At 47.6% G+C, this 24,336-nt stretch overlaps 1 protein-coding gene across 9 annotated transcripts in view; it reads left to right on the forward strand.

Moving 5' to 3' along the window:
* Positions 1-24,336, forward strand: part of ZNF618 (zinc finger protein 618) — a 148,550-nt gene that overhangs the window by 49,594 nt on the left and 74,620 nt on the right. The window lies entirely within an intron of this gene.

Here is a 24,336-nt window from a genome sequence, read left to right on the forward strand (position 1 = left end):
CCAGGATGTTTAACTCTCAAGCTAGTCCACACTCAGCTTCTAGCAATTAAGCAATTACAATGTAAGTGTTCCTACTAGTCACTAGCTCCACCTTCTGCTCCAGTTCCCAGTAAGCTATGTTCCTCTGCATCTGCCTCTCTCTCCAGTTTGTCAGAGTGGAGGTGTGCTCTGTGACCCCAATTCTCAAATCAAAGGCAAGTTGTTGATTTCCAGTTTGTTCAGCTTTGTTCTTGTTATGAGGACAGAAGTGATGACTTCCATGATTTTTCCACATGAGAGCTTGAAACTGTAAGTCTTCACCTGGTGGGTTTCGATGTTCTCTTATTTCATGATCGTGCTGGAGGGCTTGGTGCTCTTAAATTTGCCCAGAGACAGGAACACAGCCGGGGCCTGCGCATGTAATAATTTCTGCTGTCTTTTCCTTTCTCTCTGAGCTGTGCTTGGCCTGGCCAGACAGATTACAGTAAAATAGCCATTTTTCACATGTGGCTATTGAGTTCCTGAAATGTGGCTAGTCCAAATGAAGACATATTGTAAGTAAAATACACACCCCGGGCTGCTGGGAGGGGAAAGCATGGTGGAAATGAGAAGACTTGTTGGGAAACTTGGAGGTGGTCCAGGTGAGAGGTGATGCTGGTAGGGTGATGGAGAGATGGCGTGGAGGGGTCAGATGTGGGATGGGTCCCGGTGGCATAGCCAGTGGGACTTACCAGTGGGTTGCATGTGGAGTGTGAGGGAAGGTGGATGGCTCAAGGCTAACTCCAGCCTACATGTTTTACATGTGTTTGGAGTGTGGGTGATTGGTGGCGCCCTTGCCAGATGGGGTGAGACTCAGGAGGAGCAGGGACTGGAGGGGTGGGGGTGGGAAATGGGGACCTTTAGTCATGCGAAGTTTACAGTGCCTCTGAGATGAGCGGTGGTCAAGGGCTGAATATTAGATTGGTAAATCATCAGCATCAGATGGCATTTAACTCTGTGGGGCTTGGCTTAGGTCACCCCTGAAATGTAGGTACAGAGGAGTCCCAAAGCTGGGCTCCTGGAACTGGAGGAGAAACCAGCCCGGGGCACTGAGGGAGTGGTCAGTGAGGTGGGAGGGAAACCAGGAGGTGAGGGTTTCTCACAACGAAGAACAGAGAGTTTCAGGAAGAAGGGAGAGATCAACCATGTTCGCCAAGTGAGGACGGAGGAATGTCCTTGGGTTTGGGAACGGGAGGGTCAGTTCACTGGAGAGTGATGTCATTGGTGTGCTGGGGGCGGGGCTGGCATTGAATGGAGTAGAATTAAAAGAATGGGAGGGAGGAGGTGGAGCCAGTGAGGAGAGATGTGTGCTGTTGAGTTTTGCTCTAAATGGGGGAGAGTTACGTGGAGGGGCACCTGGGTCCTGGTGTTGGTAGTACGGCCTGTTCTGTGCTGTGGGAAGCATCTAGTGGAGAAGGGAAACCAATGTTGCAGGAGACGGGAGGGGGAATTGCCGGAGCAGTGATCTGATTTGGAGGAGAGGGATGGGACCCAGTGCCCAAGTGAGGGATTGGCCTGCGTGGGAGGAGTTATCTGGGCCAGTATATCAGGCAGGAAGAGAGACTCCTCAGTGCAGAGGGAGTCGCCCGGGTGGAAAGATGAGTTGTTTTCTTCCGATTGCTTTTATTTTCCCAGCAAAGTGGCTGTCAGCAGAAAGCAGGCTGTTCGAGGTTTGAAGAGAAAGGGGACGGTCTCAGATACTCGTGCGGGAAAGTGAATCGAGGATGGAAATGGCCGGGCTGTTCTAAGGGCCCACTCGAGGTTTGTGGCCGTAAATTTAAAGTAGACAGGCCGTGTGGGTGTGTGTGTTTCTCCAGCACAGGCTAGACTAGGAGTTGACTTGGGGTTTTGTCAGGGAGTAAAATATTATGTCAAGGGGGTTTATCCTGATGGGCCTGGTCTTAGCTGGGGAAGGGTAACCGTGAGGGAGGTGGAGGGGGGATGGGTTGGAGGTCCCACTGGGGGGCGCGACTGTGGAAGGGGCTAGGAGTCTGAGACAGGTGCTGAGACTGAGGTCGCTGGTGTGGTGGTTTCATTGGCGAGGACAAGGTGTGAATGCGGGAGCTGGTAGTTGAGCCGGTGGAGCGGAGGTGAAAGGAAGGCCACTGGGAGAAAGATTAAAGAACCCATTGGCCAGAGTCCCGGGAGCTGTGCATATTGTTGAAACCGCAGAGCGAGGAACGTGGAGGGAAAGAGCGAGCTGGGGGCCACACTCTTTAGCGTACATCGCCTGTGGATGACACCACTCTGAGCACGGGTGGCGTGGGCCATGTGCTTCAGCGTTGCTGCCATTTCAAAGGAAGGCTGGAGGAGAGATGCTCTGGAGGGGCCGAGTAGCGAGGAGGACGCCCGCAGACCGAGCCAGCGCACCCCAGCCCGGTCTGGGCCCTGCTCCCAGTGTCTTCTGTTGGTCAGGTGATGCTTACTCACCTGAAAAGTGAGGAGAATAGCTGCACCAGCCTCATCCATCGAATGCAAGGATGAAAATACTTGGAGCGAGCATAAGCCTGGTGCTTGGTGTATGGGACGCACCCAGAGGCGGGTAGGTCTTGTCACCAAAGCAGAACCGTCCTCAACGAGGAAGATTCGTTTCCAGAGAGGGATTCGCAGATGTGCTCCCCAAAGTGGGATTGTTGGAACGAGAACGCAGCCTCCCAAGGGCACTTTGAAGAGGACACCCCCTTCTGGACACGTGTATTCTGGCCTGTTGGTTAAGCTTTCGTCTTTGGGTGCAAAACGAGGAAACAGACACTGTTAATAAGCTGGATTCAGTTAATTCCCGAGCTGTGTGTGACCCCGGCAGGTGTGAGGTGTGCTTGGCCTTGGTCTGAGTGTGGAGAGGCTGGGGCCGCTAGGGTGTCCCAGTTGTACAGCCCTTAATGCTTTCTAAGCTCTTTTGCTACAGCACCTCCACGAAGGAGCCGTGCTGGGATAAAGAGGAGAAGGGGCTCAGAAGGGTTGTCACGCTCAGGAGCCCAGCCTGGCCCTCCCCAAGCGCAGGCCTGAGCAGCCTGGGACTCCGCGCCTGGTTTTATGAATGGCCACACCGGGAGGCTTCAGGGATAAGGAGAAGTGCAGCTGGCCTGGCTGGAGCCCCTGCTCGGTGGGAGGTGCTGCTCTGTGGCCCAGGCCCTGGGATGGGGAGACTCGCCTTGGCCACTCTGATGTTTCCAGCTGGTGCCCCTGTGGGAGCAGGTGGGCCTTTCCTCCCAGAGGACACCACGGCCGATCGCAGCAGGTTCACTAAGGCGAGCGCCTCACCAAGGTGAAGTGTGTCCTGTTAGGAGCTACAGTGGGAGCCGCCAGGCCAGGGACAGGTCCAGGAGAGGGCAGGCCGATGCCCTCTGACCAGCTCCCCACAAGGTGCATTGGGATGAGGGTTGCTCACAGGGACAGGCGCGCCACCTGCTCTCTCTGGCCCTGGGAACACCTAGCGCTGTGCCCTGAGCATGTCTTTGTCACTTCACCCCAGGGAAGGAGCCCTGTCCCAGGACTGGAGTTGGAAACCTTGAATTTCAGTCTCCCACTTGTTGGCTGCCAGACCTTTGTATAAACAAGTTCTCTTTGGGCTTTGGTGTTGTTTCTGAAATAGAGGGAGGCGTGGGGGCCTCTAGGAAGCTCCCTTAACCTCCTTCTTTGTCCCCTATCCCCAGTCTGTCATTAGTTTATCCATAATTATGGCTGGATATTCAGTTGTCTGGACTGCAAGCTCTTTGAGGATGGGGTGAAGTCACTCTGATTCCCCGCTGTGTCCCCAGGACCTGGCACGGAATAGCTGCTCAGGTGTTGGCTGCATGGATCATAGTCATGCTTACTTGCAGCTCTGAGCACTGTCATTCGAGGCTCAGCAGAAGCAGATTGGGGCTGGCCGGTGTGGCTCAGTGGTTGAGCATCGACCTGTGAACCAGGAGGTCACGGTTTGATTCCCAGTCAGGGCACATTCCCAGGTTTCGGGCTCCATCCCCAGTGTTGGGTGTGCAGGAAGCAGCCGATCAATGATTCTCTCTCATCATCGATATTTCCATCTCTCTCTCCCCTCTGAAATCAATGTGTGTGCGTGTGTGTGTGTGTGTGTGTGTGTGAATGAAGCAGATTGGGCCTGTTCTTCCTCACATCCCAGGAGAGAGGCTGGTTGGCTTGAAACTGCAGCTGGAATTCTTTCTCCTCCAGCGGAAGCCTCTCACACAGAACCCGGAACATTGAATGCTCAATGGAAAAGCTGCTGCTGCTTAGTGGTCAGGGCTGACCAGGCTCCTGAATCTGAGCCGCTGGTAGCCCTGCTCAAAAACAGAGTAGGAAAAGTTACCTCATGATGGCGGTGTGAGTATTAAATAAAATAAGTGAAGCACTTACTACAGTGGCAGTAAAATTCGGTAATTAAAAAAAAAAAGCGTAGTCAATATTTGTTGAAAGAGTGAATGGGAATCTTCTAGAACCTTGTAGAATCTGGTTGCTCCTGGATTTATTTTCTTCAGTTTGGTAGATGCAGGAATGGCAAAGAACTGGGGCCCTTTGGCCAGGAACAGCATGCAAGGATGAGCGTTGGTGCAGAATTTTGGAGTCTGGGTGGGAGGTGTCTTAGGCCTGTGACCAAAGATTCTCTCCGAACCTCATCTGTGTTCTGGGACTAATAGAACATACATCATTGGGTTGTTTATAAGGATCAATTGAAATAAGATGTGTATAAAATGGGTAGAACAGAACCTGGCGTATTGGTATTATTTTTGTCATTGTTTTACTTTGTTTTCTGAAGAGGTTCAGAAATACTTCTTCCAATATTAAAAAAAAATTCTGCTCTATTTATTCAGTGGTGGGTTTTTGTGTGTGTGTGTGTTTTTCTTTCCTGTTTAGTTATCGAATCCATCTGGCATTTATTTTTATGTATTTTTTCCAGCTGTCTCTTATCTATTTATACATTTTATTTATTTGTTTTCGCCACATCTGATTGAATTTAATAAAACTTTACAGAGAGAGTTGAAATGCCCTTCCCCAGTCTCAATTCCCTTCCTCTCCAGAGGTAACAATCTAGAATTTGGTGTTTCTAATTCCCAGACACGTTTCATAATAATTCTTCATATGCAGGAAACCACAACTTTCCCAAAGGGATCTCGCAACTTATATTTTTCCTTTTAAAAACTTACTTTGTCATAATTTTAGGCTTAAAGAAAAGTTGTAAGACTAGTATAGATAATTTCTATATCGTTTTCACCCAAATTTCCCAAATGTTAACATTTCTCACATTTGCTCTCCCTCACTGTCTTCCTCTCCTATCTTCTTCTCTCTCCCCCCCCCCCCCCCCAGCTCTCTCTATAAAATTCTTTTTCTCAAGCATTTGAGACAAAACTGTAGGCAAGATACCCCTTCACCCTTAAATGCTTCAGGATGTATTTATGAAAAACAAGGACGTTTATTTATATAACCACAGTTCAGTGATCAAAATTAGGAAAGTAACACGGATGGAGTACTGTTTGCAGATCTGCAGACCTTATTCCAGTTTCACCATCTGTTCTAATAATTCCTTTATAGGGAAAGAAAAAAACCTGGATCCCAAGCTGTATTCCGTTGTCCCTTTAGTCTCTTTACATCAGCTCTTCAGTCTTTCTTTTGTCTTTTATGACCTTGACTTTTCTCTCTTCAATATGGGCTGGTTATTTTGTAGAATGTCCTTCAATTGGGGTCTGTCTAATGTTTCCCTGCTGCTTACCCAGATGTGATGCTGTGGCCTTCTCCATGCGTCATATCAGGAGGCATTATTATTATTGCATGAATGCTCTATCCTTTTCCCATAGATTTGAAATGACACATTTGCAATTTTCTAAATTCTCAAAATACATAGTCTGCCTCTTTTAAATTGATCAGTTTACCTAATTCTGTGCCCTCCCCTTTTTCCCCCCAACTGGTTTAATTGTCATACCTTCCATCTACAGTAGGTTTGGTTCTTGGTGTTGTTATAACTCGTGTTACTCCATGGGAATGGTATTTTTCCTCCCATTCTATTTTTTAATTGATGATGGTTGATGTACAGGAAAGCCACTGACTTGTGGATATTTTTCCTGCATCTGGTTACTGAATTCCAATCTAATAGTTTCTCAGTTGATTCTCATGGATTTTTTAAAACTGTAGACAATTACATCTGCAAAACTTGGCAGGTTTGTCTTATCCTTTCCAATATTTATATTCTTGTTTCTTTTCCCTAGTCCTTTTACATTGGCTAGGATCTCCAGAATAATTTTGAATACTATGGTAGTGATATTGGACATTCTTCGTTATTCCTGACTTTTATTGGAGTCGCTCTGGCATTATATTAAGTGTTTGAGGGGATTCTACAGAGATACTCTTTTTTTTTTTTTTGAGAGATACTTTTTATGTGGAGGCTTTAAAAAATTCCTAGTGGATTATATTGATCTTCTTTTTAAGTCTCAGTCTATCCTAGGTGACCTAGGTTGAAGTTTAGGTTTTTGAGGTGTATCACTTTTGCAATTCGATGGCATGTCTTATTTGCTAACATTTATGTAGGACTTTGGGATCTGTATTTATATAAGATTTATCTATACTTCTTTCCCTTTTAAATTATTCTTGCCCAGGTTTAATAGGAGTATGCTGGCTTTGTAGCAGGAATTGGGCTGTTCCCCTCCCCTCAACAATTTAGAAACATAGATTTTATCTATGAGGTTTTGGTAGAAATTGCCAATAAAATTATTTGAACATCCCCAATAATTTTATAGTTCAGATTTCTTCCTCTGATTATTAGTGTATTCAAGCTTTTTATTTCTTCCTGAGTCAGTTTTGGGTAACTTTTATTATCTAGAAACTGATCTATTTTGTATGCATTTAAAAATATATAAACATAAAATTTGAAATAATATAGTCTTCTTTCCTTTCTTCTTCCCCCATTCTTCCTTCTGATTCTTTAGTTATAGTCACACTCTCATTTCTCAATATTTAAAATTTTATTTTTTGGGGGGCGAGTAGCTATTTTATTGGTAATTTCAAAGAACTTGATGCCCTTGCTTTTATTGATCAAATTTTTGTTTTCTATTGCTTTAACTTCTGATTAATTTTATTTGTTTTCTACTTTCTTTTGGTTTATTTTTTTCTTCACTTCTTTGCATGACTGCTTTCGAAGTATTTCATGATTTTTGCTGTATATTACTCTCATTGTGTGCTCTCCTTGTCCATTTTAAAACAGTCTGCAGTTTATCTTAATTTCTTTTAAAAAACTTCTCATCTTTGGGTTACATTTCTACATGCTTAAATTTTTTATGGTTCTCTTTTTTGTTTAATTTCTAGTGTTATTGCTTTGTTGTCAGAGAACATGGCTGTGTCGTTTCTAATTTTAAAAAAATATTGAAATTTTCTTGGTGGCTTATCACATGATCAGTTTGTAATTGTTCTTGGGGTTTTTGAAAAAATGTTCATTATTTTATAAGTACATTTAAAATAAAGACTTCACAAGGAGTAGCAGATATAATGTACCCTTTGTCCAGCTTTCCTCATTGATAAGATCTAACATCATTATAATACCTTCTGTTATAGTCTTTCTGGGTCTTTTGATTTAGCTGCTGACCTGTCTACACCCTTCTCTTCCTCCCCCCCCCCCCCCCCCAATTTGTGATACCATGTGGTGTGTTTTTTTTAAACATTTTTTAATTAATTTTTTTTCCAATTACAGTTTACATTTAATATTATTTTATATTAGATTCAAGTGTACAGCATAGTGGTTAGACAATCATATACTTTACAGTGTCCGTGTCCCCCCCCCCCCCCCCCCCCCCCGATATTTCCAGTACCAGTCTGCCACCATACATAGTGATTAGAATATTATTGACTATTTCCTGTGGATACCATGGCGGAATTTATATGCCATTCATCTTTATTGTGATTGCTTGTCTAAGTTTCAGTTTCTTTGTGCCATCTTACTTTGTTTTTGGTTTTCCATGACGTTTTCTCCTGCTGATTGTTGGACGGCTAAAGTTTTCTTTAGTTTCCCCTTTTCCTTTTCTCTTCCTCTTACCCCTGCTGCTTTACTCCCTTACCTCCCCCCCCCCCCCCCCCCATGGGTTTGGAATTCATAATCCTATTTCTCATTCATGGTTAAATTTTTAACAAACGTTTAAATTTGGACAGGAATAAATTACCCTCACCCACCCACACAAATATTTAACTTTTGAATTCACTTAAAGTTTTCTTATCCTTCATAATCAGTTCTTGGTTAATGTGAGATGGAATTTTATTTCCCGCGTTCAAAAAAATCTGCATTATATTTTTGGGAATTATGTAACAGCTGCTTTGAGGCTCTATCGACAGTCACTGTTTAGAGGTAACTTTGCTGTGTTGGTTTTCTTTCTCTTCCTTTTAAGAGTCTGTCATCTGTCTTCTTGCTCAGATTCATTTTCCTTAATGATTTTTTCTGAAAGGGTGCTGGGGTGACTCCAGAATCTTCATATCTGAAGAGGTCATTACTTTTCCTCCTACTTGAGTGCTGGGTTGATTTGTGATTGAATTCTAGGTTCAGAGTCCTTTTTCTCAGATCCTTGTAGCTACTAGTATTATACTCTTGTCTTCTGGCCCTTGATCTTGCAGATCAGTCTGATGCTGGACTAAGTCTTATTTCAGTATTTTTTTTTTTTTTTTTTTTTTTTTTTTTTATAATTTTTATTTCTTAAAGTATTACAAAGAGTATTACATATGTCTCCTTTTTCCCCCCCATGACATTCCCCCGGCCCCTACCCCCCGCCCCCCCCCCGCCCCGTGTCTTGTGTCCATTGGTTAATCTTATATGCATGCATATAAGTCCTTCAGTTGGTCTCTTAATCCCCCCCCCAACCCTCCCCAGGCTCCCCATTGTAGTTTAACATTCTGTTCCATTCTTATTTCAGTATTGGTTTGGGGGTTTTTTGTTTTGTTTTTACCTCTAAGAATCACTTAGGATTCTTCTTTGTTTTTGGAGTTGGGAGATTTTACGAGGATGTGTCTGGGTGTCTTGTTTCAATTTCTCTTCCTCAGTTAGCAGTGGGGGTTTTTGCTCCGAAAACTGCAGCCTTTGTTTCTGTTCTGTGCTCTGTAGAGGTGGGTTAATATTGGGTCAATATCGGGACTTCAGGGTAGAGAGACAGTGAGGTCCCAGCAACCAGATTGCTTTCGGTGCAAGTGCCCCTGGACAGCTGGTCAACCCTCTCTACGCCTCACGTTTCCCTTCTGGAAAAGGCAGATGAGAACAGCTGCTACCACACAGGGTTGTTGGGAAATGAAATAGGACCCACTAGCAAAGTAATTAGGACAGTGTTAGACATGGAGTAAGTATCAATAGTGGGAGCTTTCTGTAATTCCTTAGAGGTTCAGAAATGGAGGAAGGAATGGGTGTTTGAGCTGGACTTTGAAGGATGGACAAGGTAGGACCTGCTCTGAGCCTTAATCTCCTTTCTCAAAGTGATGGAACTTGATAACATTCATTAGTATAGTTTTCCTTTTTTTAAAAAAAAAAAAATTTCACACAGAGGAATGGCTTGATGGGAGACAATTTCTCACGTCTGAATCTGAAGTCTGGACTCTTCTCCCCTTTTCTCCTTTCTCTCCCTCATCCCTCCAGTCTCCTTCTCTCTCTCTCCCTCTGTCTCTTCTCTCTCTTTTTCCCCACTGTATCTGGTCCTTCTGGTTAGTGTGATTTTGTCAAAGGCAGGATCCAGGGTTCAAACAGAACTTTATTTTGCCGAAGAGAAAGGACTGCAGACTTGTCTACCTGAGCCTGGTTGGATGGGATAAATGGAAAGCTGGACGTCCTTGTGCATGATCTGCGTCCGCCATGCCCTTTGATGTCTCCTCTGTATCTGTGGCCACTTCCCTGGGCTACACACTCACCTCTGCGTCCCCAGGCCTCGCCTCCAGCAGGTGCTCAGGAGATGCTCGTGGAGCAGGTGATGAATCAGGGCTCCATGTTTCCTGCACGGAGAGAGGACTGCCTCTCACTCGGCTGGGCAGGTCCCCTTGCATTTGTTGTTTTATAAAAGATTTTATTTGTGTTGAATGACAGTCAGTTCTTTCAGGAAAACTAGAAGAACTGGTTTAGGACCATTATGAAACTTCATTTTAATAGCAACAGGACTGGGCTCTGGCAACTTCAAAAAGGGCAATCAAGATTTTCTTGTTTGCTCAACAGAAAAAGCGATTTAGGGTGGTTACATGGGTTCAAAGTCACTCCAAACTCCATATAATTTTCAACTTCTAATGATTTTTTTTTTAAGGCTCTCGGGTAATTGGTGAAAGTGTAATTTATTTAGAGGGGTGTTCTGGGTTGGTTTCGCTAAGTTGATGACTACCCCAGGAGCATCTTGAAACATCACCAGGAGAAATCTCGCTGGGGAGGAGACAAGGGTGGGGCGTGATTTCCAGCATGCTCTCTCTCCTCTTGGCCTGGCTCACCAAGCACACGTTTTTGAGCCTCTTTTCTGCCTGGCAATGATGAGACTGGAGAGAAAAGCAGGATGTTGCCCTCAAATGGCTCAGCGGCTGGTGGAGGAAGCAGGAGGGCAATGAATGATCACAGTAGAGTGTGGTAAGTGCGGAGCGCAAACGACCCAGGAGAGCTGGAGGGGCCCGAGAGCTGGAGGCTGGGAGAACAGTGTGGGATGAGGAAGAGCTAGCGGGGATGAGAAAGGGAAGGGGGTTCTGGGCAAAGGTTACCACAGATTACAGAGGCTCCAAAACTCGGGATATGCTTAGCAGCTTGAGTATAGTGAGAGGGCTGGGCACAGACCCACGCGTGACAGGGATGGGGAGCACCCCTACTCCGTCTCAGGGAAGCCATTCTTACTCAGCTACAGCTGATCGTGGCCATGCCAGCACATAGGCACCCTGTGGCCAGATTTGATTTTTTTAAAAAGAGAAGCTTTAAATCTGGAGTATTATGTAAATATTTTTAAATTTCATGGTAGGGCAACTAATTATAAATTTTTAAAAAAATAATGTGACTCCTTCCTCTTCCCTCCCCCCAACCATTCCAGGCCACTAGCTTGTGAAATCTATTCAGGGGATGGGGAGGAATGAGGATGAAGAGGGCCTCGCTCCCCACCCCCCACCCCCACCCTCCCAACCTCCCAACCTGGCTTGACTGTGTCCCTCCCATTGCCAATGTCAGGAGAGAGAGTTTGGCCTTGAATTTTCAAAGGAGTCCAGGTAACTCTGGAGAAGATCTTTACTGTGACTTAGGGAGTGGGAGTCCCAAGGGTCTTAGGATTTTAGATTTTTCTCCTTGTAACTTATTTTTTTTTTTTTTCTTACTAAGTCTGGATGGGGAATGTGATGGTGGTTGTTGGGCTGGTTTGCCTCTTAGAACCTCCAGCCTTCTCTGCTCCCGCCCTGCACAGTTCTGGTTCCCTGTGGGATTTCCACTGTCCTGGAAAACAGGGTGAGGGCCAGATTCATACACTCCGGGGCCTAAACTAGCACCATGGTCATGAGTGCGCATAAATAAATATTCTATTTAAAAATTTTTTGCTTTTAAAAACATAATGCAGAGATGGCCGATAGACAGGTAATGCACACCATATATATAACTTTAAATTTTCTAGTTGCCACAATGAAAAAAAGGACAAAGAAATGAGTGAAATGAATGTTAGTAATATATTTAACCTAATATCTCCAAAGTATTATCATTTGACATGTAATCTATATAAAAATTCTCAAGCAGTTAGACGTCTTTTATTTCATATGAAATCTTTGAAATTGGTGTGTGTTTTCCACCGATAGCACCTCTCACTCTGGACTACCACATTTCAAACGCTCAGTCCCCCTGTGGCTACTGGCCAATGTGTTGGGCAGTAATGGCTGTAACGGGTCCACAGAGTGATATCCCACAGATACAGAAGAGTACACACGGTGTAGTCCCCCTTATCTGCGGTTTTGCTTTCTGTGGTTTCAGTTAATCATGGTCAACCACGGTTCAGAAATATTAAATCGAAACTTCCAGAAATAACCAATTCATAAGTTTTAAATTGTGCACTGTTCTGGGTGCTGTGATGAAATGTCAGGCCACCCCGCTCCGTCCCTCCTGGGGTATGAATCATCCCTTTGTCCCGTGTATCCATGCTCTACTCGTATGTACAGTACAGTAAGATAGTTTGAGAGAGAGAGAGACCACAGTCACATAATCTTAATTACAGCATACTGTTATAATTGTTCTACTTTACTATTACGTACTGTTAATCTCTTACTGTGTCTAATATGGAAGTTAAACTTTATTATAGGTAGGTATGTATAGGAAAAACATAGTATGTATACGGTTCGGTACTACCTGTGGTTTTCAGGCATCCACTGGGGTGCCTGAATGTATCCCCCATGGATAAGTGGGGACTGTGGTATTCAGGCCCGTCGAGAGCCAATTATTTAAAAGGATCATGCTTCTTGCCTGCTTGAGCCTTGGTCAGCTCTCCCTTCTCCGGATGGAATTCCGCCGGCGCTGTCGTCTGTCCAGCCCCATCTCACACCCTCCCGCCCTCTGCCCCACCAGGCTGACCTTCCCTTCCTTCCTCAGACATGTCACGCACCTGGATTCCAGCCTCTGAGCTCCCATGTATGCTGTTCCCATGGCCCCCTCCTCCACCCCTTCCCTTTGCCTGGCTTGTGCCAAGCCATTTCTCAGGTTAAATATTAATTTTTCAGGGAGGTCTTTCCTGATCCCCCTGCTGCCAACTGTAGACTAGATTATTTTTCTGTTTGATGCTGTGCGGGGAGAGGAGTCTCTCTCTCCTCAGCACCTACCATGATCACAGTGATGTAGTTATCAGTGAGATAAACGGCTAGCGTTTGTTTCTCTGCCCCATTGGAGGGTGTGCTTCAGGAAGGCGAGGGCCGTGAATGCTTTGTTTGCTTGTTTTAGCCACAGCGGCTCGTATAGTGGCTACAGAAAATAGATGATCAATAAATATGAGGTGGATGATGCAGGGCTGAGATTCCGTCTTGTAGAGTAACCGGGACCCCGACCCCCCCGAGGACGGAGACCCCTGACAGTGAGGCCAGGGGGCCAGCCCCCCAGTCGGCGCTGGATCTCCTGCTTTCTCTTCAGCAGAGTCAGCCTCTCCCCGATTCTCTCCTGACTGGCTTTCGGTTGCCTGTAAAATTATATTTTTGGTGGCTGTTAATAAAAATATAGGGCTGAGGAAAAAAAAAAAGACTTCTCCTAATAGAATTTTATTAAATGGCACTAGTTTAAAAATGTCTCGTAAAAAGTTAATTAATTTGGGATTTGGGGATGAAAGGCGTGATATAAATGTCAGTTATTATTATTACAATTTCAGCCTCACGCTCACGCTCTTGATCCAGCCCCTGATCTGGAGTTCCTCCGACAGCCGGGGACTGGCAGCTCTGCTGAAATGCCAGAGGCAGATTTGAGCTTTGGGGCTCCATCGGGGACAGAGGGGGCCTTTGCCAGGGTACGCTGTCCTGCCTTTTCACCCGGGATCTCGCAAGACCTTGAGAGCTAGTGCCACCGACACGGGGCGAAGCTGCTCCGAGCGGGATGGGCTCGGGCACTCTGGGGAGCTCCCGGCCGAAGCAGCCAGGAACATGAAGGTCACGTGCCTACTCTGAGCCCGGTCACGGAATCCTGGGATGGACGAGCTGCCAGGGCTCTGAGAGATTTAACAGGGACAGAAACTGAATTTGAAGAGGGGCTGTGGCTCGCCTAACCCAAGGTCACATAGCAGGTTAATTAAATTTATGGAGAAAAAGGCAATGAAAGCCATTAGTGAAGTAGGGGAAACCTTCCAAAAAAAATAAAAGAGAAAGGAAGATTCAGGCAATTTATAGGTGACAAATCTAGAAACTGTTGTCCAGGGAAATAGAGTCCTGGGACACCCTGTGAGTTCACAGAGGCAGACAGCCCTTCCCACCTTCAAGACATCCCACCCTCATTTCCCTGGCTGCAGGCCTGACCCAGAGTGTAATTACTTCCGAGAGGTGGGGGGCAAGCTGGGATGTTAACCATCCCACAGCCCTTCACGTTTCTCCACCGGTTATGGGCCAAGGAGTAAGGATCTGTGCGTGTCCGTGTCCTCCTTTCCTAAGTGGGGTGTGGGACTGCCCCCTGCAGGGGTGCGATGGGTCCAGGTGGGTGGGAGAGTATGTGCTTCTGTGCCGTGGGAATGGCACTGTGCAAGCTGGGGGTCTCATGCTCTTGGGCCGATCCGTACTCACTGAGCTGAGAGAGAGACCAGCATCTGGTTGTCAGGGCAACCTTACTGGACACCTGGTCCCACTACAGGATTCCTGACCAGGCTGCTTGTGTCCAGTGATAGGACCCACCTGCTTCTTCCCTGCAGCCCATTCATTCTTTTTTGCGTGGTTCTGGGAAGGCCTGCCTCCTCCTGACTGTCCATGGCTCTAGACTCCTGCTTCGGTTTTGAGGATTCATTGAAGGTGTCTCTCTCTCCCCTTCCAAGTGGAGGCCTGCTGTTGCCCACAGCGCTCTTCACTCGTGTAGTGTAGGTAGAGTGCCTGGCTCAGGGGGAGGCGGGGGCGGCGGGGCCTGGGAGGGACTGTAGGATGAAGGGAGGAAGCAAGCCCGTGCCCATTTGACTGTCCTGAAGAAGGATCTGTCCGGGGGCCTGTTGGTCGGGATGGTCCAGACAACTTGTGACTCAGATGGAGCTGGATTTGAACCTGGGCTCCTCCCCTTGCACAGATACTTCATCTCAGTAATTGTTTCCTCGTCTGGACTGTTGAGATGTGGAATGCCTGCCCCACAGCATTATGGTAAGGATGAAAACAGGCGATGCGTGTGGCGTCCTTCATACACCGCCGCACACATAGTGGACGCTCAGATGCTGCATATGACATTGAAGGGATTTCCATGGCACAGCATCTCGACTGTCCCAGGTAGCAAGTTCTTTGAAGTGCCCTTTAAATCCCCAAAGTCTAGCACTGGGCGTGGCACATAGACTGTGTCTAGAAGCTTCCAACTCCCACGGCCACATGCCTCCTCTGAGTATTAAGCGACTGTTGAGCTGAGCCGAACTGAATTGGGAGTTCTGGCCTGCGTTTCCAAGCTCAGGGTCAGGCCCTCGGGCGACCCTGTTTGGGGCGAGGCCTGCCACGTCTCCCTGGCTGCTCTTTGCAGCTGGAACAGCCCTGATGTGGATGGAGGCTTCTGAGCAAGCACGAGGTCTCCCAGCCATTTAGAATGTGCAAGCAGCCAGTAATTCTCTTGACTGGAAAACAAGCGCCGTAGCTCTACTTTTATGTTTTATTATACATAAAACTGTTGTCCTGGCCGGATGGCTCAGTTGGTTGGAGCATCGTCCCATGCACCAAAAGGTTGCGGGTTCGATTCCCAGTCAGGGCACATACCTAGTTTGTGAATTTGATCCTAGTCAGGCCGTGTATGGAAGGCAACCGATCAGTGTTTCTCACATTGATGTCTGCTTCTCTCTCTCTGGCCCTCTCTCTCTCCCTTCCTCTAAAATCAATAATGTATCCTCGGGTGAGGATTTAAAACAAGTAAATAAATAAATAAATAAAACGGTTACTCGCTTAGCCCCATGTCCACTCTCCCTAAAGAAACCTACAGCTGCCTCAGACTTTGGAAGGCCTTTTAATTGAGTCCCTATAAGAAAGCCCGAGAGAAGGGTGAGTCCAGGACATTTTGTGGGGGTCACCGTCTTGTTGCTCTTGACAGAGAGCGGCAGCATGGCAGCCTGCTTCCCCTCGGTCGGGGGGCTGGTCGGGGGCAGAGCCGGCAGATGGCGGGGAAGGCGATGCTATTGGCCGCGCCAGAACAGAGCAGCCTCCCCCGCCCCTCATCTTTATTGGATTTCAATGAGTCTTCCTGCCCTGGGTCATACGCGCAGCCTCATAAATGGCGCGCTGGAATTTCGCTCCCTTTGTACTGAGGGCCTCAAGCACACTCCATCGCCATTGTCGACCTTGAGTGGAAAAAATGCAGAGAGCCGGGCAGAACTCCTTCCTCCCGGGCAGCCCTGAGCTTTGGAACATGACTGTTCTGGAGAGAGGCTCCAGCGAGTGAGGAGGCAGGTGGGGAGGGCAGTGGAGGCCGCCTTTGCAGACTCCGTGGCCCCTGTGTGGCTGCCTTTGCCTGGAAACCCAGATCCTCACACTTCTCTTTAGAGGAACGTTTCAGGGCCTTAAAGAGTATTGTGGGGCCTCACAGCTTTGCAGTTGTCAGATCCGAGGAGGGGTCCCAGGAGACATGTGGCCGTGGGAACTGGAAGGTTCTAGAAGGCACTTGGAGACCCTGTCTTCTGACCCCGAAGCTCAGGTGTTTCAGAACAAAAATTACTGGATTAAAAGGACACACGTCATTTTATCAAACCCTCTTGGTAGATGCCAGTTAAGTGCTTACTCTGTGCCCTTCATCTGCATCATTTGAGTGCCCACTGTGTGCCAGCATGTGCTTCGGAGCCGGCTGTGCTGGGCTGAGGCCGTTACAGGTGCAAAGACTTCAGAGGGCAGTGTCCTCCTACAGGTGAGGTGTGTACACAGGGTCAGATCTTTCTGATGAAGTTATCTCTGCACTTTCCCCCTTCCCCGCAAGAAGGGACATGAAGGGACCTCGGGGCAGGTGCTCTCTGCCTGTTCCTCAGCCGCAGAGCGGCAGAGGTTAGGCGTGAGTGCAGGTTCTCCAGTCCGAGGTGTAGATGTGCGTCTGTCACCTGGGACGATGGAGAAGAGGGCCCTGGAGCAGAGCAGGGCCGCTGTGGTGACCATGAGCACCTGTGGGATTGCCTGGCTTTGGCCTTCTGCATTGGAGCGTCACATTTCCCACATGGAGGTAGCTTTTGGTGGCTGCAAATTGCTACCTGTAATGGGGGGGGGGGGGGGAGCAGTAATTAGAGAAGGAGCATTTTCCAGATACAAGGGCTAGGTCTTCAGGATGGAAGTCCCATAGCTCAAGGGGCCAGTGGCTGGGGGGCGGAAGGGTCCTCTGATGTGAAGAGAACATTTCTCTCCCTCGCTGTCCCTGCAGACCCCTTAGACCCCTCTCCTCTCTGAGGGCTGGAGACAGGAGTTGTTTGTACAGTCGCTCAAAGCCATCGGCTTCTTCCTCACCCCGATTCCTCTGTGTCCCCACCACAAGATCATCCAGCTTGAATGCCCTGTTGTCAAGGTGCTCACTATCTCGCCATTGGCCTCCGGCCCTGGAGGAGAAGGTTCCTCTTCGTCCTGAGCTCAGAGCTGCCTCCCTCTAATGACTGTCGCCAGGGTCCCCCCTGCACAGGACCAGAGTGAAGGAGCAAGTCTAGCTCTGTTAGCTGCCGCCACGCTCGCCCTGACTAGGAAAATACTGCCCGGCGAAGTGTAAGTGTGTCACTGCCAGTCATAGTGCAAAGGCTCCAATCCGAGGGCCTTTCTAGGATCTTTTCCTGATTAATTAGGTCAGCGTCTCCGAAATCAATTTCCAGTGACATCCTGCCAGCCGGGCGAGGGAGTTGGCGGGGATGCGATTCCCTGGCCTCTAGTGCAGTTCAGGCCTCGTCTCCACCTGGGAAGAAAGTCCTATTACACATCTCTTCTGTGATTATCCTGACTTTTTATTTCATATGCCCTCCCCCTCAAATCTCCCATTAAACCCCTGTAGATCCCGCTTCAAACAGGCAATTAGACTAACAACGTAATTATATCCCTCAATGCTAATTGTAACTGGTTTAGGGGAAAAGCAAAGAGAAAGAGGCGTCAAAATCTCTGGAAACTAAAAGCAGCTATTAAAGTTTCCAGGTATTTCTTGTCCACGTGCCTTTCCTGGGAGCCCTGGCTGCCGGTGTCGGTGTCTGCGTAGCTTTGCAGTTGGCCCAGCTCACCCTTACGACAACCTTGGGCCTGTGTCCGCTGTCCTGAGCCTGTGCTGTGGCACCCCTGTTCCTGCCCGTCTGTGGTTTTCTGTCCCTCGCTCTCATTTCTCTGACTCTTTCTCAACCACTTTTATCCTCTGAGAAAAGAATGAACCGGTGAGGAGGTTGAAGGAAACTACATTTCTTCCATCTCTTGTCAATGCTCCATCACCAGCGCCCCCCCCCCCCCCCCGCCCCCCCCGCCCATGGCCATAGGTTGCTGGTCCATGTGATTCTCCCTCGTGGAGGCTGGGGAAGTCTGGGCAGAGCTGGACCTGGTCCCAGGGTTTGAGCCTGTTATGTGACAAGGATGCCACAGGAAGACATCTCCTGCTACCCCACCCATTCTGAGCAGCTCTGGTCCCTGCCTTGGGGCTGCCCATGGCCAGGGAAGGTGGCAGGCAGGTAGGTAGTTGAGCAGTGGGACCATTGGGAAGAGTATATATCAGAGGAGACCCAGCTCTGCCTTGGTTGGCCAGGGAGAGATGAGGGGTGGAGTAGGGTAGAGTAGGGATACTGAGAAGTTTCCTGCGGGAAGTGATGTCTAGGATGAGACTTGACTGAAGGAGGCGTAGGAGAGGTAGCCAGGAGCAGGTGCAGGAAGCCTGGTGTGGCCGGAGCATTAGGCGTGAGGATTGTGCTGTGGCAGCTGGGAAGGAGTGTGGATTTTACCTTGGCAGGGGAAGGGGACTCGGTGAAGGTTTTAAACCGGGAATGACCGGGTCAGACTTTTATCTTAGAAAGACCAGAGAGGCTGCAGGTAGGGGCTGTTGGATTGGAGGACTTTGAATGGAGGCTGGAAGGAAGCCTGGGTGATTTTTCTTGAGTGCTGACTGCCAGCCTGCGGACCTGCCGTGGTGGGGATGGACTAGTGCGTGACCCTGAGGTGTTCACTTCTCTGAGCCTCCCTTGCCTTGCCAATTAAAGCGAGGGTAGGCATGTTTCCTTTCCATGCTGTAGGGGGGCATATCAGAAAGATTCGGGTCTATAAGGTCTAGCTCCAGGCCCGACATAGAGTAGACATCAGAGCGGTACTTGTGAATAGGGAGTATGTACCAGAACGCACTTCCCAAATATACCTGCCTCTCCTCTGTGGACTCCAGCATTTCCAGAGGAGGCGAGCCCAGGGACTCACACTGTGTTGATGGACTCCTCTTGGGAGCCCTAGTAGGGTCGATGGCTTTTCAGTTTTGTGCGTTCTCCCACCTTTGGTGTCAAGTCCCAAACCGTGGCCTCATGCCTCAGTGCAGTGCGCCATCTTCTTTTTCTCAGAAATGGGGTTTCCCAGCTTGATCATTGAATGTGCCCTTGGGTAAGTGTCACTCATGTTGTCACCTCGGACGTCCATGAGCTTGGGACTGCACTGTCTTTCGGTAAAGGTTCTCAAGTTCCCATGGCACCTGGCGCGGGCCATGCAGTGCCAGGTATTCTGTCCCTGGGTTTGCCATCAGTTATGCAGAAGGGACGATTTCATTAAAATTTCCATTAACTGTTTTTTTCCTTTCTTTTTCATTTTTTTTTTAAAGCCAGTGAGCAATTTATAGATTCATTAACTTTTTACTACACTTGTGAAGCCAGGAAGAGGAGAATAAAGAAAATGAAATATTTGGTCCACAATGTATCACTAAAAGATGGTGGCCTTTAAATGCGGAGGATGACGAGCTGGGCAATTAGGAAAGTCTGGGATCTTCCAGAAGGATCCAGAACCGAGATATTGTGGCAAGGAACACCACCCTTTTCATCCCCTGCTCTCCCATCCCTGCCCCAGCCATAGCTGACCCACCCTTTTGCTTGTAGCCACTGATTATTCTTTCACCAGATGGCTGCCCATCCTTTGATGACACAGCTCCCCTGGGGAGCTCACCGCCTCTGGACAAACTGCACCTCTGAGCATATTTCCTTATAGAGTGGTGCAATCTGACTCCTTATAGCTCTCATTTCCTCTCCTTCTTGGGGGGGGGGGGGGGGGTCTACGTATGGCCTGATAGTTGGTATGGCACATGGGCTTTGGGGCCAGATAAGCTTGGGTGCTAATACTAGCCCTGTTCCTTACTAGCTGTGTGATTTTGGGCAAGTAAAGTGGACCTTCACTGAGCCTCAGTTACTTTATCTATAATATTACAGTGTATTAGGAACTCTGGGAAGGCCCAGAGAAATGGCAGCCATATTCTTCACTGCGCAGTTAGTTGTGAGGATAAAATGAGATGGTTTACTAAAGACGCCCAACCGACATTCACATTCCAGACCGTGCCATGTGGAGGGACTGCTCCTCTCCGAGCATTCTCACTTGGATCTGGTTCCCCACAACGGCGAGTCACTTCCCCTGTCAGGACCTCAGTTTCCCCAGTTATAACGTAGATGAATAATTCTTAGCTAACGAGGATGTTGGGTGAGTTCAGACACATTTGATGAGCCTTGTAGAGTCCCTGGCACATAATAGTATCTCAATGCACTCAAGCAGTCTATAATTACTGTGGTCAGGTTTAAAGATTACCTCCCTCAAGAGCCTCTTAGAAAATCTAAGTGCTTGAAGGTGGTCTCAAGTTCATCTTGTTCAGCTCCCAGGTGGAGCTTGAATGCCCTGAGGGCTGAACTTCCCAGTGGATGATGTACCTGGGTCCAGCCACCGTGTCTACTCAAGTGGCTGCATTCACAAGGACAGACTGTAAATATAGGTCTTTACTCTGGAGAAGGATGTCATCCAGGAAGTCACCTTATCCCGAAACCTGCCATTATAGACGTGCAGTACGTGTAAACTAGAGTGAGTTTTCCCTCCAAAGTAGTCATGATAGAAAGCTAAGCAGGAAGGAGGGGGAAAAGTCATGTACTTCTGAGCCACCCAGGGCAAGTGCTTTTGGGGCTACTATATATGTGCATGTATGGTTTGTTTATATGAAATCATATGTGTATCTAGTTTTGATTTTGATCTTGTCATTTCACTTCAGCACTTGGGCATTTTTTTATTTAGCTCCTCACCATTTGTGAGCATCCATTCTAATGGCTTCCCGAGTATATATTTGTTGACACTGTTATGCATATAGGTCGTTCCCCAGCTTTTATGATAAATAATGCAGTGGACATCTTTGTGCATGAGTCCTTTTTCTTCTTTTAGGCGATAGTCATAGAATTTGTTCCTCCAAGTGGATTACTAGGTCAGAGGATATGAGGGTTGGTAAGTCTGTTGTGATAGTGCCAACTGAAAGGTGGCAGTGGGTGTGACAGCTGAGGGGACACAGTGCTTTGGAGATTCTCGTGGAAGAACTCCATTTGGGAGAGTTGACATGGTAGAATGCTGCCTTCTCACCGTCTGTCTTAGCTGGGTTGGTAGTTGCTGACTTGTTTTGTTTGCACTAAACCCTTTGGGTTAAGCAATGAGCTGGTGCCTGGGGTATTGACTTTTATGTGCCTAAAACACATAGTGCCCCTGGTCGCAGGGCCTCACATTGGGCCTGACAAGGCAGCAAGAAGGCTAACACTCATGAAAGGAACTTGAAGGTTGTGTTTAAACACATGTGACCTTGAACGTGTTACCTCTACTCTGAGCCTCTGTTTTTCCTTCTGCACAACAGGCTTTCTGGCTCAAAAGACAATGAGAAAGTACTGTGTTTTGTGCACTAAGGTGTTGTCCATGAAGTCGATCAGGAAGGGAGAGTCTAGCGTAGTTTTGAATAGAGTGTTGGTGGTTGCCTGGTACAGTGCTTTGGATAGACTTCTGAGAATGATATAGTATCTTCAAATATCTCTTCTTAACCGTTAAGTCATTTGACTTTCTTTGGTTTTAATTAAGTGTGGGCATTTTCCATATTCTGCTGCTTTGGCCATGAAGCATGCTAACTGTTGAGGTTGTGGTGAGTTGACGTCTTGAAATGAGTTTTACAGCAGTGAAGAAATTACGATGGTAGCAGTGAGGACGGTGGTAGCCATTACTTACGTAGCACTTAGTCTGTGCCAGGCACTCTTCTAAGAGCCTTACATTTATTAACTCTCTTTATCACTTAATGATTTCATTAAATCAATTCATTTCATGAAAGAGAAGCAAGACATGGGGCCTTAGAAAGGGAGACTGGAGCCAGAAGAGGGAAGGAACTCGGTATTTGTCTTGGAAGAAGAACTGGGTTTGATTCTCACCCCTGCCAGTACCTAGCGGTTTTGGGCAAAGTCACTGAACCTCCACTCCCTTCTCTCTGAAATGAAAATCATGACTCCTACCTTGTAAAGAATTAAATGCAGTAATGGATGTAAAAATCTCATCAATTGCCCTGGCCCGTGTTTCTAAGTGGTTAGAGCATTGGCCTGCACACTGAAGAGTTATGGGTTCGATTCCTGGTCAAGGGCAGGTACCTGGGTTGTGGCTTCACTCCCCATTCGTAGTTGGGGCACTTGCAGGAGGCAACCAATTGATGTCTCTCTCACATTGATATGTCTCTCTCTCTTCCTCTCTCTCCTTTCTACTCTCTGAAAAGCAATGGAAAAATATCCTCGGGTGAGGATTAACAACAATAAAAAATAAAAGTCGTCAATCACTAAACAAATCTGGGGCATTGATAGAATGTGTTATTGCTACCTCGCCCCACACTCAGCTCTGGGAACCTGGGTCATCTTCCCCTTTAAGGATGGTGTGTAGGTGCTTTCTATGTGCTGGACCACGTGGTGGGCACTGGGGAATCCAGAGGCATGGCCCCTCCCGGGGAAGATGTATGGTCCAGCTGGGAAGACAGGTCATAAAAAGATGACTGAGTGTACCAGCTGGTTGATCAATACCATTTGAATGGCCCAGGCAATAAGTGCTTTAAGAAAACAGGGGAGGGAGGTCAGCAGTGTGGCTTGGGGGAGGGGGAATGGTACTTTCAATGAAGGGGAAGGGCAGAATGTAGCGTGAAACCAACCCTTCCATCACAGCCAGGACAAAGAAGTGTACAGGATTGAGTCTACGCCTTATGGGACATGAATGCTCTTGTCTTTTATGACGTGGTTCATAAAACAGCGCCATCAAGTTCCAGTGTGAATCTGGAGTAGTAGCCCTGAAGGTGGAAAGCCCTGAGGTGCTAGGGGTGTTCTCCCCTCAGCCAGCCCAGCTGGCATCCAACTTTGGTACCACAGAACATAGTGTTCTAGATCTGCTTAGGACAGTGATGGCGAACCTATGACATGCGTGTCAGAGATGACACACGAACTCATTTTTTTGGTTGATTTTTCTTTGTTAAATGGCATTTAAATATATAAAATAAATATCAAAAATATAAGTCTTTGTTTTACTATGGTTGCAAATATCAAAAAATTTCTATATGTGACACAGCACCAGAGTTAAGTAGGGTTTTTCAAAATGCTGACATGCCAAGCTCAAAAGGTTCGCCATCACTGGCTTAGGAGATGCTTCTAGAGTGGCCGGCCATTGGTTGCTTGGTTCTTCTGAGTAACAGCTTAGGGACAACCAGCCTTCCTCATTGTGAATTTCCTGTCAGTAGCAGATTTCAGCCAAGATCCGAAGTAAAAATATGCGGGCCGGCCATCCAGACATCCCATGTGTTGGGAGACTGGCCCTGGTTGGCCAGGCTTCTATTTCTCAGATTTTCAGGGTCCTTTTAGCGGAGCTGTGATTCTCCTGGGGAGTGTGGAAGAAGATACAGTGCGAGGGAAGATAGTCCTTCCCTGTGAGGAAGTTACAGTCCACACGGGGAAACTGGACTCAGGTGGACCCCTTTCTTTGGTGAGCTGTGCGGGACACAGCCATCAAGTGGTTGCAACTCTTCAGGAGTTTCCTGATCCGAGCTGATCGCCTGTTGGTTTGGCCTCACTCAGCTCCATCCCTGCTTTCCGTTACTGTGCTCTGTATTACAAGGAACTGCATTTCCCAGGTGCCCTTGCTCTCTGGACTTTGAATAGTTGAGCAAGAAGGATGCCAGCAGGTGGGAAGAAGGGGCAAGCCCAGGGTATTTCTCCCTTCTCGCTGTCTGCCTCTCTCATTGTTTTCTGTGTAGCTCCAGCCCCACAGTAATCCATTCCCATTAGGAAGCCTTTGCTGAACAGCCCCAACTTCTGGTAACACCATCTCTTCCCTTTCTCTCTCCCGGGCCTAGAAGTGGTAGCAGCAGCTTCCTCATATGGGAATCCTTGGTTGCCTTCCTGTCCCCTGTGTAACTTCTCAGCCCATTCATCACCTGTGTACTCAAATCCTATATTAAACCCCGCCCCCCCCCCCCTCACGCGCCCCCCCGGAAGACCTAGAGTGGCTTCTATTTTTCTGGTCCAGATCATGTAGGACAGACTACCCAGATCAGACCCCTTAGAACATTTGGCTCTTCCCACCCTGAGTAATTCCATGGAAGTCATTGTAAGATCGTGGCTGCCCTAATAAATTCAGGCTACCAGATTCCCCCCACCCCCCTGCAAAGAAAACAGAGTTGTAAAAGAATTTCAGAATCATCTGGCTGTCTAGATTTCTCAGCAGGTGCCCATTGGGATGTGGAGAATTACAATC

This window comes from Myotis yumanensis, unplaced genomic scaffold (assembly GCF_028538775.1).
Source record: "Myotis yumanensis isolate MYYU_CA2020_CCGP unplaced genomic scaffold, mMyoYum1.0.hap1 SCAF_12, whole genome shotgun sequence".
Taxonomy (NCBI): Eukaryota; Metazoa; Chordata; class Mammalia; order Chiroptera; family Vespertilionidae; genus Myotis; species Myotis yumanensis.